The sequence below is a fragment of the Salarias fasciatus genome, chromosome 16 (assembly GCF_902148845.1).
Source record: "Salarias fasciatus chromosome 16, fSalaFa1.1, whole genome shotgun sequence".
NCBI classification, from domain to species: Eukaryota; Metazoa; Chordata; class Actinopteri; order Blenniiformes; family Blenniidae; genus Salarias; species Salarias fasciatus.
Genome location: NC_043760.1, coordinates 12,456,595 through 12,476,204, shown reverse-complemented (window position 1 = coordinate 12,476,204; position 19,610 = coordinate 12,456,595). Strand labels below are relative to the sequence as shown.

Genomic DNA, 19,610 nt, shown 5'->3' with positions numbered 1-19,610 from the left:
ACATGTCAAGAAGGCTCACGTCTTATTCTGTGAAGTATTTTTTTTTTTTTTATTGATGGGTTAACGGCTGCAACCTGTTGCTTCAGAAAGCATGTCTCTCCCTCCATGTCACGTTTCCACATTTATTTTTAGCCGTTTCAATCGTGGAGCTTTCAGCACCTCCAGCCGGCCACCAGCACTGTCTATTGAACTAATTCCAAACAGCCTTAGTCATCGTGAGCTCTTTTTGCATCAATTAACAAATCCCAGTTTAAATCCCAGTGTCTGCTTAGCTGCTACTTTTACTGATTGTCATTAAGAGCAGGATCTGCATGACTTCTACAAAGTGCATCCCCCCTCACGGGAGCGCATTTCAGACTTTAGTCATGTCCAGTTAACTCAAACGGACTGAAATAACATGTCTGGGCCATCATTTGACTTCCAACCAACAGGTGTAACTTTAACTGGGCTTAATGAGTGAATCAGTCATTAGAGACCTACACAGTGCTGACATATCAGCTAATGTGTCACTATGATGCAGCTATGTGCACATTCTCAAGCCAGGGACACTAATAAAAGTAATGAACAAGTTACTTTCTACAGTAATCAAACACTAATTTTCAGTAACTTGTACAACACTGGTGCATAGTACTCCAAAATGTTTAATGGCAGGCAAGACCGTCCTCATATTGACGTTTGCATGTACCTTGAAGCAGCTGTGCGTCCATAAATAAGTCCAGTATGGCGGCACGTTCACAGCTCCTGAGCTTTGTTATCGGCTCAATAAACACTGCAATGCTTGGCCTGTATATACAGCAGCGTGTGCTGCAGCTGCTGCACTTGGTTTATAGCTGACCTGTGCAATAAATACTGTGCAGTGAACTTCTTTTGTCCCCTCAAAGGTTGTAGTTTGACATCAGCCTCGGTATCTTACCCGCCGCCACTCTGTCTTCAGAAATAGTTGTAATAAGTTAAAAGTCAGGGCAATCACTTTTAATGGTGCAAAACTGTTGGGGTTATGAGTCAGAATTAAGATTTCAAAATGACATACATGAGGGGAGTTACAGACTAACTTAGTTGTAGAGTTGTTTTGAAGAGATTTATTTGTATTTTTAAGACAAATGAAATAGACTAAAGCGAACTAAAACTAAAACACTGTCAAAAAGTCATTTTTTCCCCCAATAGTCAGCCACTGAGAGTATTGTCTTTTATTGTAAAAATATAGAGAGTTGTACTTTTATTCATACTTCTGCTGAGCGCGAGGCCAAGTGTGTGGCCTACAGTTATCCGTTTGGTCTTAACTTTTTTGCTATTTTATGTGTGGTTGCATCAGTAATCTGCCCTATACTTTTTGGCCCCGTTTACATGACAGCGTTTCAATTGAAAACACATCATTTTCGCTTTTTCATTTCAGAAAAATTTCTTGTTTTCACATTTTCATGATGCGGACATTGTAATTAGCATACCGGGCCATGAGTTAGCGCTGTTTGTAGCTTTTATAACGTAGAAACTTTCAGGATCTCTCTCCTCTGACGTACATTGTGCGGCCAATAAGTGACTCATGATCACTTTTAATATTGTTAGCAGAGTGCTCCATACACATTATGCAAAAACGTCCGTATCAAAATATGTAGCTTTTTCAGTGCTGGACTCTTTTTTTTTTTCCCCCAAGATAGTGTAAATCTGGGGGTGTCAAACTGCATTCCTGGAGGGCCGCAGCCCTGCATGATCTCCGTGTCTCCCTGCTTCAACACACCTGAATCTCATGAAGGTTCAGCAGAAAGCCTGATAATGAGCCTCATTACAATTAGCCGTGTTGAAGCAGGGAGACATGAATATGCAGGGCTGCGGTTGTCCAGGAATGCAGTTTGACACCTGTGGAATGCTTAATAATGTAAAATTACACATTATCAAAACAATATCTATGTTAAACCAACACTAAGGATCTTTTCTTCCTTAATAAAACATTTTAATATCTTTTGTGATGATACATCGACTTACAACTAGTTGAATGACCCCTCTGTCACGGGCTGAGGGCGTCAGTATTGCTTTCACTTGGACTAAGTAGCTGTGAGGAGGGTGGTAGGAACCCTGCACACTAAAAAACTCAAATTGTGCGGACTGCTTTACGGCATGCGTCACATCATGATATAACATTGTTTAGCCACCATTAGATTCATTACCTCGTCGCTATCCGTCCTTCACACAGCCACTGGAAACAAATGAAGGCGAGTTCAGTTCGGCAGCATGCCACCGGGAGCAGCATTTTACGACATCACGCGCTAGTCCTCATGGGAACTGTAGTATTCCTTCAGGCAAAACACTACCGCTTTTGTCCACTGGCGCCGCCAAAATCAACGAAAACTGGAAGTTTTTTAGTGTTGCTTTAATATCGTCGACTGTATATATTGCACATTTCTGTCTGGTAGACATGCCCCTCTAGAGGCCGCCATTGTTGTTATCTGCTTGCATACACACAGAAGAGCTATGACCATGGTGCACATTATCAGTAGCAGCCTTTAAGAAAAGTTGTTTAGTAACAATAGTGATCATTGTTTGCAGTATGAGTTGGAAAACCAACTTCGAGAAATCGCATATTCTAAAAGCAGAATTACCAGAAAAAGGATCGACTATTTAACGTGAAAATTTGATGTCTAATGATTAAATCATGTCAGGCCTCGTGCACAAAGATAATAAAAAGAATCCCAAGAGCAGCTTACAGACTCAATAAAGTTGCTGCTTACACCTTAAACAGCTTGATTACATCTTGAACATCCATCCAAAGTCTAAAAAAAGGTTTTACAGTCCAGTCATTGCGGTGTTTTAAGTAAGTAAATCCAATGATGTTCTGAAATAGTAACTTCATGTGACCAGACGGTTTAATGAGGATAATGAAAACACTCCTTTTAATTTCTGTCCGATGTAATGCCATCCGTCAGATTATTAAGACGGCGAGTCTTTGGGCTGGCGCTGTGTGGCGTCGCTCATTTTGGATCGTAACTCATCCGGTCAGGAGACGGCGCCGTCTGTGCAGGATCGGATTGTGTTTATGTTGACATTTAACAATGTAGCTACGAGGAAGCTCTGCTAATGATGTTGCACCGTATCCAGTGTCTTGGCTTTTATTTGGTTCAGTTTTCTGAGCATGCACTGAAACCTTACTGCACCGCGGGGCCATTTCCTCCCTACACACATGAAGCCCTGTCCGCTCTCTCTCTCTCTATATATATATCTATATATCTTGTTATAAGTGCTGTCAACAGCTGCGGCGGTGAGCTATTTTAAGCACAGTGATGTGTAATATCAGAAGAGGTTAGGCACTGGGCATCGTGATGTTTTTTAGCCAGACTCGAGCTACAAGGCTGACGTTTCACCTGCCCTGTTCCTTCACACGTGTTTTGCGCTCAGACTTTCATCCCGGGACCGGCGAGGCCTCCCAGCTGACATGCCTTGACCAAAACGACCAGCCTCCAGCGGCCTTGGCTGAGCGAGTCCGTCGACAGGCCGCAGAAGTAGGTCAGTTGAGCTGAAACCGAGCCAGAAAGTTAGGCGGTGAATATTAAACTTTAAACTTTCGATTTGACCCATGAATTGAGAACTAAGCGAATTCACACAGTTGAACCTCTGCTTTTACAAGTGTCAGTTTCTCCTTGAAACGTGTTAACATTCATCCAGTGGTGAAGACTCTGTGCAACTGGCTTTCCTCCAACTGTCTGAATAAACACATTTGAAACTGATCGGTGACTCTGAATTGCACATAAGTGTGAGATTGTCTGTTCTTGGATCAGTTGCAGCACACTGTGACCCCAATAAGAAAAAGTAGAATGAAGCATTGCAACTCCAAAAAGGAAAATATATTTTTAATATCTTAATGGGAGGAATGTCTTATGTGTATCAGGATATTTGCAGCATGTTAAAACGTTTGTGTTTATGAACATTCTGAATCGTACCAGGGAAATGTTGATTCTGCGGCACTGATACACCAGGATTTCTGAAGCATTTTAGTTTAGTTTAGTTTTTTTTTTCTTGTTATATGGAAGGAAGTTAACATCCATTACTTTACATTGGCATGCGGTATGGCATTACAAGAAGCTGCATTTTGTTACCAAAATAAATTTAGCGATTATCTCAACAGTGGAGAACATAAATGCTTCTGAATGACACACACAATGTTCTTTAACTTGGATGAATAGATTTAGGTTATTTTAAAAATATTTGAATTTAATTAACTATACCATATACGTCACTGAATTACATAATAGATAAATAAATTGCTTAATACGACTAAAATATTGTCCCTTTGGGAAAGTATCTTGCTTGTGAGTGCTTCATAGATCCAGGAACAAGTCACCCTAGGACCAACTGATTTTTGTTGATTTACTGTGAATAACTTTATGCCACATTCACAATGTCAATATCTTGCTCTAATGTTTAGAAAAATGACAATAGGATAAGTCATTTTTATCCATCTACTCAGTGAATTCAAAATATGGGTCTTGAACACATTCAAAAACATGCATTTCAGTTGTTTCCTTTTGAAAATTCACACAATAATTAGAAGTCGGAAAGAAAAATATCAATGATCGATGTAGTTTTTGACCTTCATTTTAGCTTAGATTTCCACAGAACAGAAACTGTGGAGCAAACGGCCTGAATGACTGTTTTACGCTCGTCTGTGCGCTCTTCATTTCGTACACGTTCGTCGGTCGCCAAACGGTGCCGCTTTCGCGAATGTCGCACGTTTACACCAAAAGCAGGCTGACAGGCCAGTGATAGGCACCATACTGCGCCAGCCCATTTAGTCAGATCTGAGTGGCGTGCTAATGCCCCAGCTGACAGCTCTGACCGTCCGTCACAGCTCAGTCAATTTGTCACAGGTTTTTCTTTCTTTGTAAGCACCGGCTCTCATCGCTCTGACACCAGCTGCTGTTTTCTGCTGCTGGCGTGCGCTAATGGCTCCTCCTAACAGGGTGTTTGATGTCCGCTAATACAACATATATCAAGTTGGGAGCAATAGGTTGTGCGCGTGGCAGTAAAGAGCCATGAGAAACGCCATGAAGTCACTAAACGTGCGGCATGAACAGCAGTGTTTGTTCAGAGGTTACTGTAAGGAGGTCTACTGTTACTAAGAACTGTATTTTGAACATTAACACTTAAAGCTGAAGCTCAAGATCAAACTTTTTTGCTGAGATGTTTTTGAGAAATGTTTAAATTCAGATGTGTCTCCAGAGCACCAACAGTTAAATGAAGAGAGGAAAACCGCTCTGACTCTTCCCCACTCTGCTTTGGTGTTGTGTCGCTAGCTCATTGAGCACATATTGGAGACAGGGTTGGGTCTACAGGCTATAAAAGTGGACTTGGGATCAAAGGTTCAAATCCCATAGTGGACAGGTCAACACAGTGGCTCTCAAAGCATGACCCATGACCCCCACCACCCCTCAATGGGACTGCTCACCAGAAATAGTATGGATAAATGAGGAAGACTGAATTTCCTCAAAGGAGATTAATGAAGCATGAAGATGAATTGTTAGTCAGCAGCAGTTCAATTCAACTGACCTCGAACGTCATACTGTAATTTTACTTCTTCAAGAAAGAAAGAAATGATAATCTATGGAGTAACATTTAGGTGAGGGGTGTCCAACATAAGGCCCATGCGCCAAAGTTGGCCCACAACAAACCAAACCAACCAGTTTTAAAAACTACAAAGAAAAAAATTGATCTAATAAAACCAAAAAAAAAAAATGTTAAGACTAACAGACACAATGCAACACTGAAACCTAAGGTGACATAACTGTGATATTGCCTACATCTGTACTATCAAACCTGCATTTGCCTTGAAATGAAATGAAATGAAATTGAGCTACATAAAACCTCTGAACTGTAACGTGTTTGACATCTCTGCCAGACTATCCATTTTTATGTGTAGATCCATTTCATGTATTCAATTATATGATGTTTTGTGGATATGGATTAGTTATATTGATCAGCTGTGAGATCAGTCATGCTTAGATGATGAAATGTGTTTTAATTATAAAAACAGAGGGGTTTAATAGAAGGATGTACATGTATAAAAGCAAGGCATATTTAATAAGCTCTAACATGGATGGCATGGATTTCACTAACAAATGTGATTAAGCACGTTGGGGAAAAAAACGAAACACTTTGTTGATATTTTACGTAACAAGCTAAATTCTGAAAATGCAGACAGGTTAGAGATGTCCTCATCTGACTATTTCAGAGCTGGAATATACACTTACAACTTGCATTATGCAATGTCTCCTAACCTTTTGGTGGTCATCTAAAATAGTCCGAGTGGATATCCAGCATGACAGGACACAGTGGGGTGCTGCTGACAGCACAGCTGGAGGGATGCGTAGATCAGATGTACCGAACGAGCGGAGGTGCCAATGCTGACGTCACGGCATGGATCAAGTCTTGCTCGGACTGGACGGAGTAGATATTATGGCATAGCCGGCCGTGAAATAAAACTACCCGCAGTGCTGTTATGCAGATTTCATGCAGTAGATTTGATCTCACTTTTGATTTGTAGTTATAGTCTGGTGTTCGCTTTCAACCCAACGATTTGCTAGCCTGTAAATGGAAAAATGGTCGAAAGCAAAGGTTAATGTTGGCTTTAGTGTGAGGGAATACTTGTGGAAATGTTGCATATCTATCATTTGGGAACGTTGTGGACAGTTGTGCATGTCTCCAGCGAAGTTCCCGGTTTGAAGAATCCTTTTCTGCTGCTTATGTCACCGGGAAACCGAGCCACGTTCGGTCAAGAACAACGCCCCCCCTGCTGCTGGAAGAAAACGAGGCTCTCTCAAAAGTAAGTCCATCTCTCAATGTCCTTCTCTCACTTTTTGCACAGGGTATCGCCTTACTCTCACCCTCCTTCTTCAACGTTTTTCGAACAGCGTGTGGTCAGGGTGATTGGCAGCCATTTGATGCACGAAACACATGTTTTCCTGGCTCAAAGCTTTCCATGTTTACATCTCTCGTGAACTATAACAAATGACGGCGATGAAAAGTACTTAGCGTTCGGACGTCAATCAGGGAATTATGCGAAGGGTGGAAATGGCTGAAATTTTAGAGACGCACGAGTTTGACCTGCAGATCACTGCCTTCCAAAAATCTGAGAACTGCTTCTGCACATGAAGCATGGCTGTAGGCGCTCTGAAAGAGAAGTGCCTTGACTTCTCTGTTACAGCTATACTATCCAGAGTAATGAGTACTCCGGTTTAAATATTCATCTAAAAAAAAGTTAAATAATTTCTAATTAAATTGTGTCCTGTGTGGAAGACGTTATCTTTTTCATGATGTGTTATGTGAAGACTAATAAAAATGTGACTGACATATCAATATCAAGTCACGATTTATTTATGCGTCACTATTGGCCAGTTGACAATACTCACTATGGTTAAACTGGGTGTATTCGCGGAAAGCAGCAGGTCTTTTGGCAGTTATCATCCAAAGATCAAATGGTCAAGACATTTTCAGGTGTCGGTTTCAGATTTATGTCTGAGTTCAGCCTTTTATAGAGATTTGATATTCCAGAAGTTATTTGTCACGTCTTTCCAAACCCCCAAAATAAATTGCTTGGTCTCTGGCTCAGGGAGGGCCGAGTCAAGTGCTAGTCTCAGTTTTGGTTGTGACAACCTGTCATGTCAATGCGCAATGCTGCTCCTGTTGCCGTTACTCTCTGGGGTGGGCCGTGGTCTCACAGACTCCCCCCACCAGCCCCCTGCATATCCACTCTGAATGGATGTCGAGGCTATCTGCCAGTCATTTGAAGTTGGACTCAGCAGGAACCAATGCATGGAGAAAAAACTTTGAACAGACACGATCCAGACCAGGACACTTTTTTTTTTTTTTTTTTTTTTTTTGAGTGTGTGTGGATGTTTCTGGATAGCTCTTAGCAGAGCAGAAACTCAGCACATCAGAAGCTGCCTACTGAAGCCATGGTTGCTGAGCAATGCCAGGTCAATGAAGCTGCAGATTTAACCGGCCCTTCAAAGGGAAGTGCTGTTGTAGACATAAAAATTCTTGCGGAGTACACTGAGCAGATCATCAGCGGAGAAATGGACCCGTCTGTGCTTTGTGTGGAGCACTGTAACATGAACATAGACAAGAGTGAACCCTGCACCTTTTGCAATGGACACACTGACAGCTTCGAGCAGCATTCAGCAAGCAACGGATTTTTTGAGCCTGACCAGGCCCTCTCCGACTGTGACACTTGGGGGTTAAGCCAACCATTTGACGAACGTGCTCTGTACTGTGAGTGTTTTAAACCGTGCAAACCCCCAGGGCACTGTGCTAATCATAGCTTAGCTTCCAAATGTAGCCCTCGCCGTGAACACTGTGCAGGACACCTTCAATTATTTCAGCAATGTGAGCCCTTCGATCAGCAGTTGGAGTCTCCTGACTTGGAGCCAAATGAATTGGAAGTGAACAGTGACAGTTTTAGCCAATGTGAAATGTCTGATGCGATACCTGGATGCACAAAACACACCGAGTTACAACAACAAAACGAGCCATGTGAGTGTTCTGACTCTGAGCCAGACACATCAGCCGAGGACTCTGAGCAATCTGAAATGTCTGCTTCCACACCCAACCTCTCGGACTCGGTGGAGTCACTGGACTGTGGCACCGAACACTGTGAGTATGACGAAATCCAAAATAATGAATCTGTTAATGATGATGAAGATAAAGGCAGCTGTGAAAATGAACAATATGAAGAGGAGCCAAGTGATGAAGAGTCAGTCAGATTTTCAGAGGAGACGCCTGTGGATGTTGACTGTGACGATGTTGAATATGCACCTTTGGTCGGTGATGACTGCGATGAATACCTGTATGCCGAAGACGACTCGGTGCAATATGAGGCAGTAGATGCGCTCACAGACCCCACTGAGTTCTATGAAAGCGAGGACCCTGAAACAAGCCAAGATTATGAACAGAGTCAAGAAACAGCTGCTTCAGAGCAGTGCCACTCTGATTCCAGCTCTGAGTTCTGTGCTGAAGAAGACTGTACCTCAGATTATTCTTCCGGAGAAACAAGATCCTGTCAGACTGGTTTCGACGGCAGTACTACCTCCGAGCCCAGTTCTGAATCATCAGGAGAATCTGAAAAAGGCACTCAGGAAGATTCAAGTGACGAGCAGTGGGATTCTTTTGAAGATGAAGAAGAAGCGCATAAAATTGATGGAAGTAATGCAGACATTGAGAAAAAAGCTGTTGCGGATATTGTTATCGAGGATTACTTCGATTTATTCGACAGGGCTGACTGTTATGATCACATGTTTGCACAGAAGCAACGTTACATCTCCTGCTTCGACGGGGGCGATATCCATGACAGACTGTATCTTGAAGAAGTGGCACAGAGACAAAATGTCGAGAACGTCCATAAATTTGAAGAAATCGTGGAGGAAAACAATGTGCAGGAAACCGACATGTGTTCTGATGATGCACGTGATGCAGAAGATGCGAGCCAGAGGGATGAGTCGTGTTACTCAGAGGATCAATCCGGATCAAGTTTAGCAGGGGATGAAGCTGATGGAGATGAATCAGAGACCCAGGAGAATAGTGAGGAAGCTGAGGATGACGAAGCCCGCTCTGATGGCGAGGGTAGTACTTTTGATGACGATGTTTCTAAACTCTGTGAGGAAGAAACGGCGGCCTGCCCATCCTCTGCCAGCGAAGACAGTATGTATGCACCTTTTGCAAAAGAAATCTCCGTCGAAGGTGATGCTTACGAAGACGAGATTTACGGCTTGGCGAATGATAAGACTGAAGAGATTGAGACATCTTGGACTCATGATCAAGTAGACCTAATGGACGAAGTTTTTATCGCTTGCTCAGAAATGGAGCCATATTGTTCACTTTTAGATATTGAAAAAATGGGGGAGCTTTGTGAGTCAGGAGTCGAGGACTACTATTCATATCACGTTGTCAGTATTCAGGCATTTGTGAAACAAGAATTCCTTATGAAAGGAAGACTGTACAGACAAAAAATGAACGAAAAAGCTGAGAAGGAAGTTGAATTGCAGTCCGCCAAGATTTACCCAGAGAAGTCTGCCACATTTCAAATCACCAAAGTTATTGACCTGAACTCACAAACTGCAGAATCGGGGGAAGAATGTAGGATAGAAGACGTATCAAGAGAAATGCGACTTCCTTCAGATATTATTCACAGCGTTGTCTCAGAAAATACCAAAATCGAGGGACGGGACGTGCTGGCTGAAGGGACCGAGGAAGACGAGGCCTACGAACAGAGCGGGGATTCAGAAGAGGAGCTGACTGATGACGAGTCCTATGATTCTTGTGAATGCGAGTACTGCATTCCCCCAACAGAGCAGGTATTATATATGTTTTGCTTGAAAAATAGTAGTAAAATTCTGAATAATCTCGAATCATTCCAGCCAAATCTCCTCCTGAGTCTATTTTTACACATGTCAGGAGTGTGCTGCCAGCGCTGTCAGCGAGCACGTTTACAGGAGATCAGGAGTTGGCATATTGTGCGGTATCTGTGTCAAACTGCCGTTCTGCTCACATGGGAGCAGACAAACACGCGCCAGTATGACAGGCAGCTCGTTTGGTCACGCCAGCTTGTTTTTAGAAGCAGATTCGCATCAACAAACCACGATCTTGCCGTCCACTCGTTGAGGGATGAGAGACAGTGCTGCGACATGGGCACGCTCCATCAGCGCCGCAGCAGCTGTAGCATCTAAAGGTTTCCTGTAACCTCTCACCAAAACACCACAACACAATTCAGTCCAGCTGACAAGACGCGCTCTCAATGAGCCAAGTGACCTTTTCCTTGTTTTGGGTAACGCTGTGTGCTCTAGCAGCTGCTCATGTTGCAAAACAAAGAAATGAGCATTTTAATTAGGAGCAATGTTTGCCATAAATAAGCTTCAGCAAATGACCATGTTTGTTTCAGGTTCCCACCGAGCCGCTGCTCCCACAACCCCCGTCAAACGTATCAGGGAAGATCTGTGTGGTGATTGATTTGGATGAAACGCTAGTGCATAGTTCTTTTAAGGTAAGAGTACCTGTGCGACCGACTTTCTCTTATTCATACGCTGTATGTTTTACTTGTCTTTCTGCACATGGAAAAGAAATTATTTCAAGAACCTCTTAATATGACTGAATTAAAGACATGTTTCTCCTACCATGAAATGCTGAAGTGCATTTTGGATTCTTTCAGTGAATTTTTGCAGGCATCATCAGTTTCTGCAAATAAAATTTGGATTTCTTCTTGTCAAAGTCAGCATCGATGACAAACAATAGTGAGGTGCCACTTTACAGCAGCGCTGCTGAATTTCCTCGAACTTAATAAACAACAACAAAACTGCTTGTGATTATAATTATTTTGATAAGATTCTCAAACAAGAATTCATCTAATGTGCAAAGACAAGCTGCTGTTATGACCTAGTGGTTTTTAAGAAAGACACTACTCTGAAGTTGTGCTGGTGCAGTTTTGTTGAAGACTTTTGGTAACACTTTACTTGAAGCACCCGGTATAACACATTATAAGTACATTTATAAAGTGTTATAAAGCATTATAATGCCATTATAGCACATGTAGCTGTAGTTATAAACACTCAAATGATCACAATGCTTTATAACATCAGGACTTAACCCTAACCCTAATCATATGCGGTATAGTGGGTTATAAAGCATTGTGATCATTTATGAGTGTTTATAACTACTTATAATGTGTTATACTGGGTGCTTCAAGTAAAGTGTTACCAGATTTTTCAAACTTTGTCTCTTTTTTTTTTTTTTTTTTTGTGTGTGTTTCAATGTTTGCTAGTCTAAGTTAACAGACTGTTGGCCACCACTGACCCTAACCAAGGGACATCAGACACATTTTAGTAATAGATTCCAAATAGCCTTTAGGTTTACACTTTGTTCTTTTTCTTTGTTGTTAGACAGGATAAACCTGATGAAAATGTCTATATTTTCCCAAAACCCAACTAATGCAAAGAAAATGACTACAGTCTAACCATGAAGCCAATTTTAATGAAACCGTCTGTTGAAAATTACAGTGAAATCTCCAAAAAGATCTGGTCCTATATCTGTTGCATTATGCATGTTTTTATAAATTCACAGTGACAGCATGGCTAATGCAGGTGTACTATCTTTCATGGCAGCATCGCCGATATCTTGGCCCAAGTCTCAATGTAGCGTCTGTTACATTTAAGACAATGGTTTTAGAAAAATTCAGTGTTTTTTTTTTTTTTTAAGTTTGTAGAATTTGCTTTGTGGATTTGTAGTTCGGATTAGAGCCTCATACGGGCCGGTTTTGATCCAGGATGCGCTTTTGTGTATGTGTTGTTCTGCTGCTCCCATGCGTCTCCCCCTCCTGTTTCCAATCATTCAATGGTCTTTCCCTCATGGGCTCATCACCCTCATGTGCTGCACCTGTGTCCAGATCAGTTCTCAGTAGAGTGGTTCTCTGGGACTTTGTGCCCATGTTCTTGCTTCCTCCCTGAGTCCCCTGTTCCTTAATGAAAGTTCTTCTCTGTACCTGCTGCACCTTGCATTTTGAGTCCCTGGCCCGTCTGTGGCATTGTCTTTCTTAACAGTGTTTGAGATCTTAGATGGGAGATTTATGATCCAAAAATCCTACAAAGTATGTAATTTAGTAATGTTAATTTGCCTGCTTAGATGCAGTTTTTATGCTTAAAAATATTGCTTGTCTGATGAAGTATGGATCCAGGACATCAGAACCAGCAGCTGAGATGAGATTATTTTTCAATTTATGTATTTTGTGTGGTCTGTTGGTCTTCACTTACTCTGATAACCAACCTTCAAGTAAACCACAGCTTATCTAACCATTAAGGAGAAAGATACTCGCCAAATGTGAAGTCTGAGATGTTGGTGCTGTTGGCTGATTTTGCAATGAAACCACAAACACCCATGCAGAGAACAGTGTGCTATGAACATGAGCACACTGACATTTGTACGAACAGCTGACCAAGTTGGTTTTCTTTTATGGTGACTCTCAACTAAAAAACTAGTCCCAGGAGAATATGGGCTGGGAGTCACGACACTCTGGAGGCCGCCATTGTTGTTATTGTCCTCCGAGACGGGGTCAGATCATGTTGTTCGCTGTGTCTCCGAGCTCAGCTGTCATGTAAACTGCCCCCTGAAATGCAATGAAAGTTTTCCTTTGAAAACAGTGTAGTGTAAACAGGATTTTAATCACTCAAACCTGCCCTGAAACATTGACTGTTTTTCATCAAAAGATTAAAAGAAAAACTAGTTTTGTACATACAAAGCAGTGCTGGCAGTCTGGTTTCATGTAGATTACAATCTTAACCCACAATAAAACCACAGCAGTTTGAGCTGTTCACTGAAAAGTGAAATTCTTTGATACCCATATTTTATGTTCTGTTTTCAAGAGCTGTAACCTGAATGTTTTCTATTTCTTCGTCATCCATTGATTTGGTTATTGAGGAAACCTGTTGGTCATTTAATGAATGGAAGATCAAAAGTCAAGGTCATTTGCATGTCAGAAAGCTGAAGTCACATCATAAAATTTTAAGTAATTCAACAAAACAGGCTTGACATGAGCACATCTTCAGTATTTTCCCGTGTTGACTGTTGAAGCCGCCCACAGTGGAGGTAATCGTAACAGGATCTGCTCCTGCCACTTTAAATGGATTGTTGTAAATCTGTTGCTTCAGATTTGGTAGAGTTTCAGACGATCATTTTTAGAACAAGTTCTCCGGCAGGCATGTCGCTGACGTCTTTTTATAAAGCTGTTAGTCACACTTTAGTTTACAGTTTTGATTTCACTCTTGGTTAATTAACAGGAGTTTTCCATGTCTTCAAACCCAATGCCCTCCAGTTTGGCTCTTATAATTTCGCAGCTGTTCCTGACTCATCATGGGGATTTTTTTTTTTTAAAGGTGGAAATGTCAAAAAATAGCCCCGGGGTTATGAGGTCAATTACCTAAAGGTCATCTTTTTAATGGTCAGATGTGGCTAGGTGGACCCGCTCACTCTCTCCCTGCTGTGAGGCGTCCAGGTCAAAGTAAACAATCCCCTTGTGAAACTCAAGCACTCAAAAAATAGCAGCATGATTCTCACCGTATCGTTTTGCACATTTTTGGAAGGCATACAACTCATTTTGTGTAAAACGATTCCTCAATACTGATCCCTAAACTCAGCAATACATCGATGGGTTTACTGGTGGCACACGCTAGAATTGTCTTGCAAACTATGCTTAACTTATTCCAAGCAGACCTTCTGGTAATGTTATGAATGATTCTGTCTACAAGTGCAAGACGGTTAAGTTTTAAAATGCATTTCTTGCATTTCTGCACCGTTCCTCTCCTTTGATCACTCCGATGCCTTTTATGGTAGCATCCACCGAACAAAGTAATCAATGCCAACAGTCAGGGCTCCTGTATCACGACAAATTATGTAATGAATGCCATGTGGTGTTTAGTCCTTCTCAGGTCACAGACTGTCCTAAGCGATGTCATTGGATCTCACCATTAGCCTCGTGTAAACAGGGTCAGACTCCATGAAGCTCATTTTTAACACTCCGCGGAGATTAAAACTCATTATTATACTGACGCACTGGACACAAATAGACTTATGAGCGTAAGTTTTCTGTGACAGAGGAAGCCCAGAGAAATCACTATGAGAAACATTGAACTCGGCCTCACTGAGGGCTGTGCGTATCAGCAGAGGGGTGGAGTAACATCTGAAGTATTATATTTCAACCTGAAGTCATCCGATTGGCTTTCTGGCAGATTAACACCAAACACCCTGAACAAGGAAGGAAAGGAAGCCTTAACTCTTTACTCGGTCATTTTGTATGCATGTCACTGTTTATACAGGAGATTCAGAAATGCAAAGAATTGCATTTAAACTATTTTGCCTGAAAATGATTCAGTCCTTGCTGAAGTCGTTCACCTGCTGAAATGTGCTTAATCAAAAATCATTTAGAACAGTTTTTTCACCATTTTAGTTCGATAAAAATGATCATGTGCACAGTCAAGCATAAAAATATGATTTATGTTGTGAAATGAGTGATATACTACTTTAGTAGTTTGGCTTTTTCCCCATATTTCTGTGTGGAAGACATCAATGTTTTGCATTGACTGGGAGGAAAAGATGTGCATTTACTAGAAAATGTAGGAACAGGTGTTGTGTACCGGGAAACATTCTTTAAAGTTTCTGTAAATCCTGCAAATTCTCTTGTTGTCAATGTCTGAAATTTGCATTGTTGTAAAATGATCAGAAGCAGATATAAGTTGTCTAACAGGACTTAAAATTTCTTTATCATTTAGTGTAGTTTAAATACTCAGAATTTTCTGCAGCCAGTTGTTGGATGTGACCTGCATTAATTTAATATCCATCCTTCCACTTTCTATTTGCGTCAATCTTGCATTACCTCACGGCATCCCAATGTAGGCCATGGTGCCACGCCTTATATAGAACGAGCTTGTCATGATACTAACATTTGAGAAGCATATTTCAAGAGTGCCTGAGTAAATCAGACCTTTAATGGCTGCTGTCACTTTCTGTAGCGTCTGGATTTTTGAGAGCGGGTTGGCGAGTCCCCTCATGTGATCTTCATGTGATCTTCATGTGGCGTCGTCATCGTATTGGAAAAGCAGTGTGTATTCTCTGGAGACAAAACTGAAAATGATCATTTGTGTGTTTCTGTTTCCAACAGCCAGTGAACAATGCAGATTTTATCATTCCAGTGGAAATCGATGGAACAGTTCACCAGGTAGGCACTTCACACACTTTCAGTGACCTTTTGTATCCGTAAACCTTTCAGGTAAAAGCTCCCTCCCTCTGTTATATGTATCTAGAGAGTCAGAATTTGTAATTTATTCTTCCTTCGTGAACACACATAAAACTATGTTGGTAAAATAATAATAATTATAAAAAAAAAAAAACTCTCGAAAAACAGTGCGCGAGCAGCCCGACAGAACTCTCACTCTCTGTGTTGACGGCTCCAAGCAGCAGGTGCCTATTTCAGTGGCCTGACGAAAAGAGCAAAGCCTGACAGGCTTCTCAGAAGTCACTGGCCATCAATCTCTGTCTGCCCTGCTCGTTGGCGCTCACTGGGAAGAGCGGCAACATTTTCCCTGCAGGCTCTGAGTGGTAACTGCAATCTGTTGTGCTCAGCCTTTCAGAAGACAGAGGAGCCTCTGTTGTCCAGAAGGGCCTGGGTCTGTTTCAAGTAATCCAGGATAGGCTTGTTAAACGTAGGGAAAGCCTATTCTGGAAGACTTGGTTCAGAAACAAGGCTGCCAACATCTCAGTGGATGTAGACAGAAAGTTCTGCTGATGTTTGATTTTTTTTTTATTGACATATCACTTTGTAGTGATCTAATCTATTTCAGTCAAAAAGTACGCTTCACTATTTATCTAATATAATAACGATCCCATCAAAAAACCTCAAATGGTTCAGGTTCCCCTCGTGGTGTCAGATCGACTCTGTCCACGACCGGCGCCAGACTTGTCAAGGTTTCTCGAAGGTACTGAACACCGAGACACGATCCGCTGCCCTTCTAATTCCTGGAAGTTGTGAGGTGTGACGTCCCTAGAAGGCGTGTTTGTCCAGTACATCTCAAAGATGGTTGATTGGAAGAAGATCAGAGGCATTCGGAGGCCATGTCAACACCTTGACCTTGTCAGGCTCCTCAGACCAGTCCTGAGCTATTTTTCCAATGTGGTTCAGGTTATGGAGTGTTGACTTGCTCAAAGAGTCACTGCAATGAAGGAATACATATTCCATGAAGGGGTACGATTAGTTAGACAGAATAGTGACTGTTTTACTAACATCCTCTAAGGAGCATGCTAAATCATTGCACCCGGTTAGTAGATTGACTTCTATATTTTGCACGATATGAATTCTGCAGCACATTAAAAAGAATTAATAGTCATTAACTTGGTTTTGTGAGAATAAAGGCCTGAAATGGCATTAAAAAACATTAAATTTGATTCAGAAAATTGTGTTCTGTAGTAATAAAATAATTATTAAGTGTGGTTCAACAGATACACACGTCCGTGCAAACATGCAGAAATATTGTGATAAGTGTTTCTGGCTGTGACAGTTTTCAAATAAAAAGTTAGAAAAAAAATCTTTTATCAAAAACAAACCTGTGAAATTTTTCTTGGCTGCCAATATGGCTGAAAAATGTACAGTAAAAGATTAAACTTGACTGGCTGATTTCTGGAGACACCCTGGTGTGGGTTTTTATGCAGATGACCTGCTAATTTTTGGAGAAGTACTGAATAGACGGTATTCAAGACGGTAACAGCAACATAAACCATTAGCTCCACATAAACCATTTAGTTCCATGCTAAAAAATGGTCTGGAGCATCACAAATCCTCCCCTGACTTGCTTTTTCTCCTGTTTCCTTTTGTTAATGTCGCACCCTAAGACCCCATTTACACGACAATGTTTTCAAGTGGAAAATAGACAACTTCCATTGCGTTTTGGGTGTCTGTTTACATGGAAATGTGCTTGGAGCCACTGACAATGCAAATTTTTTAAAACACTCCAAATACATCTCTGTGTAAATGGAGGAAAGTGGCACATTTCTTAAACGCTGCTACTGTGCATGAACAACACGGCTGTCATAGATCGTTTTTCTGCACAGGCGCAAGTAAATAGAAAGTAAAACTCTTGTTTCATATCTTCTGTTTAAACGGATATCATATTCAAAATGTTGCCATGTAAACATGAAACGTCATCAATGAAATGTCATCAATATAACCTGTACATTAACTTAAATCCTTGTGCATGAACACTTGGAAACACCCCCTGAATACAGTTTAAATGTTTTACTGACAAACACTGGTGTTATGGAGGACGAGGCACCTGGGATTTTGATTGGAAGGAAATTTAGAGCTACTGTCCTCACGAGAAATCAAATTGGTGTTGTATCTCACAGAAACCCCTGCCTTAATGTATGTGTCCTCTGATCTAACAATAACTCGTGGATTTCAAACTACTGACCTTTCTGTTTTCCCCCAGGTTTATGTGTTGAAGAGACCCCACGTTGACGAATTCCTCAAGAGGATGGGCGAAATGTTTGAGTGTGTTTTGTTCACTGCAAGCTTGTCCAAGGTCAGTTCTATGTCTTTTGGTTTTATCGCTAAGAAACAGCAAAACGTGAATCACACACTGAACTCTGTGGGACCTCTGCCTGGAGTGTGTGATTTATGACTGACCTTCTCCATAAAGACGTATTTATGATACGTATCTGCCCTCGCCCGGTAACCTCTAACATTTACTCCAAACTGCGTTAGCCTCAAGTTAACTCTGAATCATCCAGCCTGGTCGTTACTCCCGGACTCGCTCGCACCGTTCCATTAAGAGCAAAGCTGAAACGCTCCTCCTCCTCCGTTGTCGTCTCCGCAGTACGCAGATCCCGTGTCTGACCTGCTGGATAAGCACGGGGCATTCCAGAGCCGTCTCTTCAGGGAGTCCTGCGTCTTCCACAGAGGGAACTACGTGAAGGATCTGGGTCGTTTGGGAAGAGACCTCAACAAAGTCATCATCATCGACAACTCTCCAGCCTCTTACATCTTCCACCCCGACAACGCAGTACGACACTTCATTTCACTGTGTTGTGGTTAAAATAATTAAAGATGCACTAATACCACCAGAGTATTGCTACATTTTTCTTCACTGAGGTGTTTCTCACTGTCTTGTTGCCTTGCTGTGACTGTACCAGGTTCCCGTGGCGTCCTGGTTCGACGACGTGTCGGACACGGAGCTCCTGGACCTCATCCCCTTCTTCGAGAGACTCAGCCGGGCGGACGACGTCTACCATCTGCTCAGCCAGCAGACGGCGTCCAGTTAACGGGACGGGAGGGTTGGAAATCATCAGCGGCTTATGTTACGGGGCCACGGAGGGCCTGAGGGGGCCACGGAGGGCCGGGGGGGGGTCCATTGGCTCCACGGTGCCTCCCACTATCAAGGACCACAAAACAATGATCTCGCACAGACTGTGAGCTCCGATGTCCTTTAGCAGAGCAGCTAGCGCCGCTGACACAGCGACCTTCATCAAGCTGGAACAGTTCAGAGACACTTGGATTGGATTGTTGGTCTTTAACTCTCATATACCAGTATTGAAAGCTTTACACCTCACCTGACTTCATCTGTCATTCACACACATTGATTTACTTTGGGAACCAGGAGTCAATTCTTTTTATATTACCAGATTGTATTAACTGAAATACCATTACAGTTTCATGGTTTTTGGAAAATGCAGTTTCTAAATGAAATTCTAGATTTTTTTTCTGGCTGCTTTCTTATGGACGTTCAGAATCTGAATCACTTTCAAGGAAAAACCTCAGAGGAGGATTTAGATGCAGAAATAGGAGAGAAGGAAGTCCGAACGTTGAGAATAAACACATGTTGGGATTAAAGCTAAAGTCTTGTTGGTAATAACAACATTTGGGTTTTTTTTTTTTTAATAGTTAAATCTCAAATTCTTTGTCTGCATTTAGGCTTTCTTCAAAAATTCAACATTTAGATTTATTTTCTTCACATTTAAAACAAAATTCTCAATTTTTTGACTAAATTTGAATCTTTCAATTTGTTTTTTGATCTCATTGTGAACATTTTTTAAACTTTATT

The 19,610-nt window shown here is 41.7% G+C and overlaps 1 pseudogene; it reads left to right on the top strand.

Annotated features, from left to right (window-relative positions):
- Positions 1 to 6,304: 6,304 nt before the first annotated feature.
- LOC115403399 (carboxy-terminal domain RNA polymerase II polypeptide A small phosphatase 1-like) lies at positions 6,305 to 18,831 on the top strand (annotated as a pseudogene).
- The last annotated feature ends 779 nt before the right edge of the window (positions 18,832 to 19,610 follow it).